This window comes from Eriocheir sinensis, chromosome 21 (assembly GCF_024679095.1).
Source record: "Eriocheir sinensis breed Jianghai 21 chromosome 21, ASM2467909v1, whole genome shotgun sequence".
Lineage (NCBI taxonomy): Eukaryota > Metazoa > Arthropoda > Malacostraca > Decapoda > Varunidae > Eriocheir > Eriocheir sinensis.
The window spans coordinates 9,053,516-9,061,596 of NC_066529.1; the positions used below are offsets into that span (position 1 = coordinate 9,053,516).

Genomic DNA, 8,081 nt, shown 5'->3' on the forward strand with positions numbered 1-8,081 from the left:
AACAATTAAGAACATAAGAAAGCAACCCAATGAAGAACATCAACTTAAAACTAAACTAAAGAAAAAAACGAAAATAAAAAAATCGAAAGACAACTAAACATTAAAGGACAAACAGTTCAAACCAGTGTCGTTCTAACTGTCCCCAAATCAAGCATCTCAGCCTCTACAGAAGCTTCAAGTATGCAAGGAAAAAGTTGTTATGGAGAGGCGGACACCCAAACAATATTACACAAGGCACTCCTGAAATCCAAAGCTTCATAGAAAACGTGACGTATATACTTAAGGAATCGTTTGGATCATATGGTTTTGAAACTGACCCGAAATCTCTAAAATAAATAAACAAATAAATAATAAAAATAATAGTAAATGCAAACTTAGAATTATATAAAAAGAGAAAAGGTGGGAGAGAAAGGACATATGAGAAGAGAGAAAAGATAGAGAAAAATTCGTAATTATATAGAAAAAAAAAGTAGAAGGGACAGAGACGATGTGAGGGAAATTGTAAAAGAGAATAACTGGTAATTATATAAAAGACAAAAGGTGGGAGAGAGGAGACAGAGGCGATGAGCAGGAAAAGGTAAAGGAGAATAACTGGTAATTATATAAAAGACAAAAGGTGGGAGAGAGGAGACAGATACGATGAGCAGGAAAAGGTAAAGGAGAATAACTGGTAATTATAAAAAGACAAAAGGTGAGAGAGAAGGGACAGAGGCGATGAGCAGGAAAAGGTAAAGGAGAATAACTGGTAATTATAAAAAGACAAAAGGTGAGAGAGAAGGACAGAGGCGATGAGCAGGAAAAGGTAAAGGAGAATAACTGGTAATTATAAAAAAGACAAAAGGTGAGAGAGAAGGGACAGAGGCGATGAGCAGGAAAAGGTAAAGGAGAATAACTGGTAATTATAAAAAAGACAAAAGGTGAGAGAGAAGGGACAGAGGCGATGAGCAGGAAAAGGTAAAGGAGAATAACTGGTAATTATATAAAAGACAAAAGGTGGGAGAGAAGGGACAGAGGCGATGAGCAGGAAAAGGTAAAGGAGAATAACTGGTAATTATATAAAAGACAAAAGGTGGGAGAGAAGGGACAGAGAGAAAGAGCAGGTAAAGGAAAGAGGGAAGGAGATTCGATCCTCCTCCCCTCCTCCACTTCGGCCCGCAAATACGACTTCCTCCTCATGTCAAGAAAAGCCGCAAAGCCGATTGTCCCAAAGAAATTACCTACATGGACTTCCCTACAGCCGTTCACCTGCTAATTCCTGCCTCTGCCCTTTTCTTTCCTTTTCTTTCACTCTCCTTCCCTTTCCTTTCCTCTCCCTTTTCCTTTTCTCTCTTCTCTCCTATCTTCCCTTTCCTTCCAATCCTTTTCCTTTCTTTTCCTTCCTCTTCTTTTCCTTTCCTTTCGTTTCCTTTTCTTTACTTCCCTCCAACCCCTTCCCCTCTCCTTTGCTTTCGTTTCCTTCCCTTTCATTTCATTTCCTCTTCGTTCATTTCATTTGCTTTCCTTTCCTTTCCTTTCACTATTTATTTTCCTTCCCTCACTTTTGCAGTTTTTATCACCATCATCTTCGTGGTTTGTGCGTCTCGTTTGGTTAGTCACGACACTCTCTGAAAACCATTGATCTGATAAAGCTTAGTGACTGGTGAGGACTTGTCTTTCTAACCTAAGAGAAAATCTGACGAAGTAAATGACTACGGCGGTACGACTTGATAAACACAGGTAAACGTATTTGTCTTAATCCGCCTGCTCTCCTTCCTTATAACTACCAACTTCAAAGAGCTTAAGGACAGCTGAAGAGTTTAGTTTATAACCTAGGTAAAGATCAAAAGAACTGACCCACTTCGATATGACTATTAACACAGGTGAACTTTTTTTTATACTATGGGCTTAGCGTGCTTTTATTTATTTTTTATTTCGTTGTTTACTTTTACCCTTGAGTTGTTTCCTTTGGTGTAAAAAAATATCTCCTCAGTCCTTTCCTTTCCTTCCCTCCGCTTCCTTTCCCTTCCCTTCCCTTCCCTTTCCTTTCCTTTCCTTTCCTTTTCTTTCCTTCCCTCCGCTTCCTTTCCCTTCCCTTCCCTTTCATTTCATTTCATTTCCTTCCCTTGCTCTTCTCTTCCTCTTCCTTTCCTTTCCTTCCTTTCATTTCGTTTCCTCCCCTTTTCCACCACAAGCCCTAACAACACCGTCCCTCTTTCACAAGCCCAAACACTCCCATCCCCCCTTCATAACCCCTAACAACACCGCCCTCCCTTCACAACCCCTTAACTCGATCCCTTAACAAGCAAGAAATAGGGAATAGGAAGATTTTAATGGATACTGCTTGTTTTGTCTTTATTTTTACAGGTTGTGACGATATAAAGGCCTGACTCTCCAACGGGTCACATGTACAGCAAGAGCAAGAGCAAGAGCCGAACAACACCGTGCTCCCTTCATAAGCCTTAACAATGCTCTCCCTTTATCCATGTAACGGTCCGAATGTGAGTGAACGAGAATGTGAGTAAGTCAGTGAGTAACAGAGTGAGTAAGTGTAAGCGAGTGCATGAATGAACGAGAGAATGTGAGTAAGTTGGTGAGTGACAGAGTGAGTAAGTGTGAGCGAGTGGGAGCGTGAATGAGTGAAAGAGTGAATGGGTGGCTGAGGAATGTAAGTGCGTAAAAGGTTATGAGAAGATAACACGGCGAGCGAATGAGCGAATATATGAACGAGAGTTACTGAAATCCCTCATCTCAAAGCCTCGAACCCCTCCAAGAAACCAATAACTAGTTAGTTAGTTAGGTAGGGTTTGATTGTAATGTCGAGAGGGAGTCACGTGAAGAAGGGGGAGGAGCTTAGCGAGGAGCAGAGGCGAGAAGGCGAGGGCAAGGAGACCCACGGGTCAGTGAGGAGACAAGCACCACTGCAGCAAGGCACAAGCTTGAGAGACGCGAGGAGACGAACACCCCAACAGCAAGGAAAGGCAGCGAGAAAACACCGAGAAGTGGGCTGGTCAGAGAGGTGTCCATCTCTCCACTCAGCCCCCGACATACACACCACCCACGGCCTGCTGTGTGAGGCGGGCTAGTCAGGAGACGAGCAGCAGGAAGCAAAGAAAGGCAGAAAAACCACCCACGGCCTGCGGTGTGAGACGGACTACAGGATGGGAACTTTTATGGCGGAGTAACCTGCCCCTCGACTGCCCTGGGGGCCGAAATACCACTGCCCAAGCTGCTCCCTACATCAAAGGGCGCCCGCCTCTTCACACCACCCGAGCCGCTCCATCTCCACATCAAGCGGCGCCCGTCTGTCCTTCACCATCGTGGACGTCCCCTGCCGAGCCCGACACTCACGCCAGCTCCTGCTTCTCCGCCTCCAGCAACTAGAGGTAAGCATTCTGTGTATTCCCCAAATCTCCTTTGTGCCGGTGGCTAGCTAGATTAGAGGCCCACAGCCTGTCAGTCATTCATTTTTTTTTTATTTTTATTAGTACTCCGCTAACCTTTGCAAAAGGAAACCAAATACATATTTATATCCAACCTTACTGTGAGTGTTATCATTTGGAGCCTGTTTTGCTGCTCATTTGAGATTACTGAACCATACACAAATCCCCCCCCCCCCCTATAGTACATTATCACCATCCAGTTTCTTAATGCTGTCTCACAAGTGGTTCCCACGGAAATCCTCCCACCTTCCATAATTAATCACACAAGTAACGCCCTTCTGGTCACAAACCTCGGAACGAGTGTTCACTTGTCCTGAGGCCTTAACATCCGGGACCAGCGCTCGACGACTACCACGCTACCACATACCACACAACCATAGTGGTCGTTAAAAAGGGATGTAGCTTCATTTTCTTCCACGCTACATCCACATGCACGCCCTCCAGGGCTCCAATCACACCACTCTCCTCCTCCCACGCCCGCCGGCAAACCACACGCATGCCCGCCCGGAGTCCACACAAACATGCACGAACACACACGCCGCGCACGCCTGCACTCCTATTCCCACGCACGCACGCACGCACCATCCAGGTTCAAACAACACATTCATCTCCATCACATAAACATGAATGCCAGATGGTTCTCGTGTATCAGTGGTCTCTCTCTCTCTCTCTCTCTCTCTCTCTCTCTCTCTCTCTCACAATACTGAAAATACCCCCAAAAGTTACACAAAAAACATTAAAGGCTGATCCAAAAGCAAAGCATTCCCACCAACCTTTGCTCGTTTCGTCCTCTGGTTAATCCGATGTTTTTTTTTGTTTTTTTTTGTGTGTGTGTACTATTTAGCCGCAATTTTTTATTACAAAACAAGGACTCCATGGTACACACACACACCTTTCCGGTTCTCCTCTTACCGTGTATGTTTGTAGGCATTTAAACGGGTAGCTAAGCAAATAAGGAGCTGGGAGAGGATAGGTAAACAAGCTAGTAAGCAGGGTAGGAGGGTAAGCAGGCATTTATTTAGGCAGGTAAGGTAGGTGGTGGGTGCGGGCTATCGGACAAAGAAAATTACGAAAATACACGTACAATAATAACATTTGGCACGTCATGTCGAAGGAGACTAAGTTATTTTGGCAGGAAAGATATATGAAGGGCTAGTGATGTACTAAAACGAATCTTAACCGTTATTTTTTTAAGAGATATTGAGGGTATTAGCCTCTTCCATTTAGCGTAACCCGTTTCTGGGTCGTGATCTGTAGAGGCCCTTGATAGTCCCGACAGCCTAAGATTTAGACGCCATTATTGGCCCTGTTTTCGCCGCTAGTGCTAGTGTTTGAAAAGCGCGGCGAAAACACAGGGCCAAGAATGGCGTCCAAATCTTAGGTTGTCGGGACTCTATGAGGGACTACAGATCACGACCCAGAAACGGGTTACGCTAAATGGAAGACGCTAATATATATGTTAGTGTCGAGTGGGTTAGTGTGATATATATGTTAGTGTCGAGTGGGTTAGTGTGGGTGGAGGTGAGAGGAAGCGGGTTGGAGTCTGCTTTATGGCCCCCTTACCTTTCTTTCGACAGGCATGGAGCAGCTGCTTGGGTTGACGGTGTATGGTAATAGGCGCCGTGATAACATGAGAATGGTTGGCGTGCAGCACTAAGAACAATGTCTCATCGGTCGGTAGCTAAACGCGGAATCCTTGGGCACTGATGTTTACTGGCACTTGATGTTTGAACTGAAGACAGGTGAGGAAAACGGTGCAGAGTTGCCAGATTGTCGTACTCAGCCCCCTGTGTTTGCCGACTTCTGACCCAAATCTGTTACATACGTATCAACAGTCCAATCATACTAATTATTACAACTATCAATTATACTGTATGTTGATGCTTTTGCGAGTGGATAGGATAAATCAGCGTTACTAAAGCTGCTCTGATCATCGTTTTTTTTAAGATTATCGCACACCTGGCAGCGTTGCTACACTGGTGCTGCTATCATGCGGGCACCCTCCGTAACTCCCCTGACGTCACCATGATTCCATTCTGTTTGGCGTGCCCAGACGACACTGCTGCCCACTCACGTCAACGCGGGGAATTAGTACAGTTAAAGTTGAACCCTCTCGAGTACTGTAGCCTGTAAATACAGAAGTGATGCCATCCTGCACCACTAGTATTAACGGTTCAAGATGCAACAGTTAGAATGGCCGAGCGGCGGCGTACTCGTTATCGTTCTGGCAGACTTGAGAGGTGAACTGCCGCTCGAAGCCCACACGGCTATATCCTGCCCCGGCCATAACTCCTCGCCAGTTATGTGTTGTGGTGAAGGCTTCAGTTAAGAGTTACTGTGGGTATGCATGATGATAATGAGGAGGTATGAGGAAGGAAATAAACGTAGTGATGACGCAATTGGTCGAGGTACTTAAAGCATGTATGATGTTAAAGTTGAGGAGGGAAGTGGAAGATGATAGATGTAATGATGATGCAGGTGGTCGAGGTACCTAAAGCATGTATGATGATAAAGTTGAGGAGGGAAGTGGAAGATGATAGATGTAATGATGATGCAGGTGGTCGAGGTACTTAAAGCATGTATGATGATAAAGTTGAGGAGGGAAGTGGAAGATGATAGATGTAATGATGATGCAGGTGGTCGAGGTACTTTACACACTATAATCCTTGGCTGACTGACATGACAACCTCCACAAGTCAAGACGGCACTCATTCTTGAACACACCCAAACGGCAACACCCCACCACACCACACAGCCTCCCTCACCTCCTGTAATGCCACGGATCGCCTCGGCCTCGCGCTCATCATCCCTGGTCACGGTTCCCTGCAGGACACAACACAACGCAACACATGCACAGCAACACTCCGCGACACACTTAAAAGTAAGCATGGGTGAGAGAGGGAGACACAGGTGGTGACGGGATTGTGAAGGTGGGCAGGAGCGACAGAGGGGGGTAAGAGGAGGTGGAGGTGAGTGGAGGTGGATGGGAGGGTGCCGCCAGTCCTCGCCGGCCAATGGGAAGCGAGGATCACAAGCGCGTCATCAAAGTGCGAGTTGCCTGCTTCACCTCACGAGTACAGGTTTTATTGCCGTAACATCCGTCTTCCCATACAAGCAGCGTCACGGAGGACACTACAGCGGCCTAACCTTCCGAAAAAAAGTGCTGAGTCGCCAATGTCAAGTTGTCAACCCATCATAAGGGAATCGAGTACTATTACGTGAGACTGGCTATAGTTCCCACACGCCGACATGATTTTCCATTTGTAAACCTAAACGCAATAACTTCTAAACATTAGAGTTGATTTTACAAGCATAGGTAACAAGTTTACAGATATATGAAACAGGAGACAACGGGAGTGGTGCAGCAGCATGAGGTTTGACTAAAATTCCATATAAATATTTCTGGCGCTTCTCTGGGAACAGTAACCGAGCAACACACTTTATGGGGGTCTGTTTGTTGCTGGGCGCTCTCTCTGCCTCACGACCAAGGAGACTGTTAGTTATTATATATTCTACTTGCTCATGACACACCAGACAGGCGCCAAACACATCAAAGGTTGTTGGGCGCTTTCTCAGTCAGCCAGAGAGCCTCACACAAACACCCCAGACGCCCGACAAACAGGCAAACAACAACACACCTAACGCGAGTGGTGGCGTCTGGGGTGTTGGAGTGAGTCAGGGAGAACGCCCAGCAACAAACAGGTTCCCATAAACTCTGTTCCTCAATTACTGTTCCCAGAGGAGCGGCGTTATGGTGCGTGCGACTATTAACCCCTGGGCGATTATAATTATATTGTTTCTAGATGGGGCAACACAAATGTTTTTAAATGTTTCCATTCCAGGTTTGCTTTCAAACTCTAGATGCAGCTTAGAATACTGCATTGCTTTACGAGCCATGTTGTGATTTGGTTTTGTAAGTAACGATTTAGCCTTGAAGGTAAGAGTGAGAAGATGATAGATAGATTGGCAGAAAGTAACCGATTTACAAAGACTGACACAAATGGAAGAGAAAAGGAATCGAACATAGCACAAAAAGTAGAAGAAAACGGAGGACAAATCTATGGAGGATACGACGTGTAGAAAACAAGAACAAGTTAAAAAAAATAACAATGGTAACAATAATAAAAATGATACTACTACTAATAATATTAATAATAATTTTAATATAGGAAAATGAAAATAAGAACGATAGAACAAGTACAATTAGAAGAAAAAAAAAAGGAAAGGAGAAGGAAGAGAAGGGAGAGGGTGAGGAAGAAGTGGAGGAGGAGGAGGAGGAGGGTTAAAGAATGGGGAAGAGGAAATGAGTAAATATATATCAAGAGGAGAGAGACACGGCGAGGAGTGGCGGAGACAGGCGGAGGAGAAACGAGAGAGAGAGAGAGAGAGAGAGAGAGAGAGAGAGAGAGAGAGAGACGAGGGACGAGGGAGGGAGAGTGTGGGAGAGAGAAAGAGGGGGGGGGGGGGGGTACTGAAGCAGAGGAGACAAGGTATCAGATAAAATGGGTGAGAAGGGAGATGAAAGCTAAAATGGAGCGAAGGAAGAGAAGGGAGAGGAGAGGGAGGAAGGGGGAGAAGATCAGGGAAGCAGGTAAGGGAAGAAAGGGAAGACGAAGGAAGAATAAAATGAAATAAGGAAGGAAAATAGGTTAAAGAGGAAAC

General features: G+C 45.3%; 1 long non-coding RNA gene across 3 annotated transcripts; it reads left to right on the top strand.

Annotated features, from left to right (window-relative positions):
- The first annotated feature begins 2,510 nt into the window (after positions 1–2,510).
- On the top strand, positions 2,511–6,366 carry LOC127001826 (uncharacterized). 3 transcript variants are annotated; one of them, XR_007755470.1, is made up of 4 exons: positions 2,511–3,362; positions 4,997–5,161; positions 5,367–5,897; positions 5,977–6,366. It is a non-coding gene; the product is annotated as an uncharacterized LOC127001826 (long non-coding RNA). The 3 variants fall into 3 exon arrangements; XR_007755469.1 differs by having other exon boundaries at positions 2,515–3,362; positions 5,367–5,827; positions 5,907–6,366; XR_007755471.1 differs by having other exon boundaries at positions 2,515–3,362; positions 5,367–5,827; positions 5,986–6,365.
- The last annotated feature ends 1,715 nt before the right edge of the window (positions 6,367–8,081 follow it).